We start from the raw sequence: 4,224 nt of genomic DNA, 5'->3' as shown, positions 1-4,224 counted from the left end.
TTAGTCTTTCTAACATCAACCCATCTAATAGGGTACTTACACGTCTTGCTCTACCAGTATTGTACGGGGCCATTGGGATACTAGAGTAGTAATTATTATTATAGGAAACTTGATATGTGATAGATAATCATCCCAGCTACCTTTGAAGTTAACAACACCAGCTCATGACATATCTTCTAACGTTCAAGTGGTAGGCTTTAGTCTGTTTATCAGGTTTGAGGGTAAAGTAGTGTACGAAGACTTATGTGTCTTCCCAGTTTCTTTGCGAACTGATTCTAGGTAGTTACTGTAACTTGGGCTCCTTCGTCTGGGATAATAGCTATGGGGACTCCATAAGGTCCTACCACTCCTTTACCCTATAATTTTACACCTTCTCGGCTGAGTAGGTAGCCTTTGATTGAAGGAGCATGGGCTAATATTGTTAATCCACAGGTAACATTCCCTCTAGAGTCATCTGGCGCTGGAGTGCGAAGTGAGTCTTGTAGCCCTGGTCATATTGTGGGATTTTTGACCTCATGTATTATTTCCTTTCTTCCATAAATTACATCAACTGGTACCCTTACCTTTTGGGTTTTGCTTTTTTCTACCCTAAGAGTTGGCTGCCAAGTGGTGTCGAAATTCTCTCGCCCACTGGCCCATATAGCCATTTTGTGGTTTGCCTCTCATTAACTAGTACTATATTGAAGAACTATGGGATTTGAGTGCATTGTCAGTTAGTAATTAGATAATCCTTCTTGTCTTGCTTAAATCCTTTTAACAATACCCTTAATGTAATTTATAGTACTCTAGGAACATAATCTTATGTCGTTTCTCCGCCGCTAGTTCAAATTCTTCCATCTCGCGCGACCACACCTGCACTATCGCACTAAATTCCACCAGAATTTAGAAGTTAAGCGTGCTTGGGTGAGAGAAATACTCGGATGGGTGACCTCCTTGGGAAGTCCTCATGTCGCGTTTCATGGTAATCCTTGCAATAATGTGTGGGGCACTCAACTTAGCCCAAAATTTATCTTAGCGTCGTCTCACTAGTCTTTATGTGTTGCCTTGCCCTTTCCTCTGTTATCTTGCAACAGGTATAGAGGTAGATCTTTAGTTCCACTACGACCATGTCCCTTTTTGGTCATTTTGGTTTAACTCCTCCTATTGTATTTCCCCCTTTTTGTACGCACCCATTCATTGGGGTTGGCTACTGAGTAGCGCTAAAGTTCGTTCATATAGTGGCCTTTAGAGCCACTTTGAGTTTCGTCTATCCTCAGTTGGTATAGTCCCGAAGAAGTTTGGCATATGAGCTCGCCATCCTATAGTACCCAGCTAGTTCTGCCCGTCTTACTTAAACCATTTTACACTTTCCTTACCCCAGTTGGTAACACTTTATTGTTGTTATCTCGTGTCTTTCTTTACCTTTACAAAATTGTGAGAAGGAGCTCAAATTAACCTAAGAAATATCCTAGCGTCGTCTTGCTAGGTCTTACCTTGACGCACTTCTTTCCTTTCCCCTATTCACTCTGTGTTCTTATTTCCTACCACAAGAGGCTTTCTATTCTTTTGTCCTTGGTTATACATCTATCGTAACATCATTTGCGACCAACTCTATAGCTAACATTTTGGCTTTTGGTCTAGCATGCTATCATTATCTTTTGTAGTGTCCCTTGAGTTATTTGATATCCTTTCATTGCTATATTCTTTTGCTTTTATACGTACCCACCTTCTAGCGTTATGTTATTCCAGGTCTTGTTGGAAACTTCTTAACACTATCCTTCATAGCATTCTAACTTATATCCAATTATTGACGACTTCCAGATCCTTCTAACTTTGTTCAACAAAGGATCTTATTGAAGTTTAAGCATCCATCACGAACATGTTGCCACATCAATTGCCTTTATCTTACCCTTTGCAGTTTTCTAACTTGCTTCCCCCATTTAGAGGGTACTTATACCTTTATCCGCTTATACTTTGCTTTATGTCCTGTCTCAATTTCGTCCAGTCTCCTTCCCCAATGTACTTGGTACTGTATCATGTCCCCGTCTTTTTGCATTATTTTCTTTTGCCAACCTAATTATCTAGGTACAAAACCTTGGCTAAATTACGAAGCATCGAGAACCCTTTTCATACATAGTGCGACACCTCATCAATTAATCTATACCTGAGTAATGGGACCCATGGAATAACTCGTCCGAGGCCATATTCTACTTGTCTTTATAAAAAGTTAATATACACTTGTAGCCGTTCTAAATTTTCTCTTAACTTGGCAACATTTGTATTCCGGCATTCATTGTCCCATGTTCTCTTGGAGTAGTGGCTTTCCCAACTTATATCCTTTGTTTCTTGAGATGAATAGAAGCTGCACCTTTTATTCCTTGGGGTGAATGTAGGTTACACCAATTATTCCTTAAGTTTGCTTTCCTCGTCCCTTAAGGGTTCCATTATTTTTAGGGCAACATTGTGTACACGCGTCATTTCCTTATATCTTAAGCTCCGTGCTCTTACTGTGTACTCAACGCAGGTTTTTAACTTAGTCAACGTATAATAAGTGCGCCTTACTAGTGGTCCTACTTTATCCCTATATAATTGTATCACCCCGTTCAATTCATACTTACATATCCCCTTTTTAGTTCGTACTCACATTCAGTTCCTGATATCTCTTTGAGGTGCTTCTGTGCGAAGCTCTTTTCCAAATTAGTCGGTGAAGGACTATCAACTTTTATCATAAACCATTTTCCAACCATTATTGGAAGAAACTAGAATCTCTTAAACATCACAGTACTTTTGTTAATACTTGACCTACCTGGTCTCATTTCGAGTTTATCCTCGAGTTATGAACAACTTATCTAATTTACAATTAGGAGTTTGGGGCTTGGTACTTTGAAAATGAGTGAAGCTCAATTACTGGGCATCTTACCTTTCAACCTGAGCTTCTCTTTTTTTTCTACAGCATAATTACGGCTGGAGATACTGTGGTTTGAACTGTACTGCTCAGACAGACTTTTGTTTCTCCGTAATAAACTTCCCCGAGTAAAAAAGGTATCCCTTATTTACGATATGAAGAGTACCTCTTACAGCTTTAATTTGGCATAATATGGGTACTCAGTATTAATTTCCAAGACATGTTATAAAGCTATGTTCTATTCCCTTTTTCTTGTTTTGGGAAAATTTCGATAGAGTTTCCTCTAAACTTCTTACTATCTCACAACCTACACGTAGAAAATACCAACAATGTCTCATAAGGCCAACACACACATATATATATATATATATATATTCATATTGTATCACAACCACACTGGGCTTTTAATATCATCTCATATCGTAGCCACACAGGGCTTTCAACGTTAACAATAGTATGAAAGTAATGGACTTACTTCGTATGGCCAACTTCAAACTATATTTGTTGCACTTTCTGTCTGCTTTCCTTTCAGGTTTCAACTTTATATTTCAATCACATGTCAATACCTTACCCAACATATATCTTTTGGGACTTTACTTTACTTACCATCGTGCTTCGTAACTTCCCATGTCGTTAATTACTTCCTTCTGTTGGTGTCGTCCTTCTGTTAAGATCCAAGGTTAGTATAAGGAATTGTCCTATGACTCGGATCTATAGTACGATCTCAGATGTAAAAGAAAGGTTACATCCTAAATGTCCTGTAGCTTCCTGTTTATAGATGTGGCGCGTAACACATCGATAACCAAGACTCTACTAGACACGGCCTACAGACAATATAAGGATGAACTGCTCCGATACAACTTCTGTCACGACCCAACCCCGTAGGCCGCGACTAGGGTCTGACTTGGACCCCCCGTATACCTAACTATCAGATGTGGTCAAATTGAACTATAAATAAAATAATATCATGTAACAGATCCCCATTGGGAGATAACATTTTCATAAACCTGTAGCCCTTTTCATTTGTGTTATAACATGAAAGGGCATGCAAGCCAACAAGGCTGCCATAACATAATAACATATACCATACATCATGTAGATCCAGCTGAATCAAACTGATATACACAATCCACATATACATATCTGCAGACCTCTAACAATATCAATGATAACATATGGTGGGACAGGGCCCCCCTATACCCCTAAATAACAAAACAATATTATACATCAATGGCCAATGCCAAAAACTAGGCTCTGATACAATGGAGCCTCTTCCAGCTGAGCTGAGTGGGATCCTAAGATGAAGGACTCCCAAAACCTATACCTGTATCTGCGGGCAT

The 4,224-nt window shown here is 39.2% G+C and overlaps 1 pseudogene; it reads left to right on the top strand.

Annotated features, from left to right (window-relative positions):
- Positions 1-838: 838 nt before the first annotated feature.
- On the top strand, positions 839-958 carry LOC129893595 (5S ribosomal RNA; annotated as a pseudogene).
- Positions 959-4,224: the final 3,266 nt, after the last annotated feature.

Source organism: Solanum dulcamara, chromosome 6, assembly GCF_947179165.1.
Source record: "Solanum dulcamara chromosome 6, daSolDulc1.2, whole genome shotgun sequence".
NCBI classification, from domain to species: domain Eukaryota; kingdom Viridiplantae; phylum Streptophyta; class Magnoliopsida; order Solanales; family Solanaceae; genus Solanum; species Solanum dulcamara.
The sequence above is the reverse complement of the archived record's forward strand: the minus strand, read 5'-3'. Positions and strand labels throughout refer to the sequence as shown.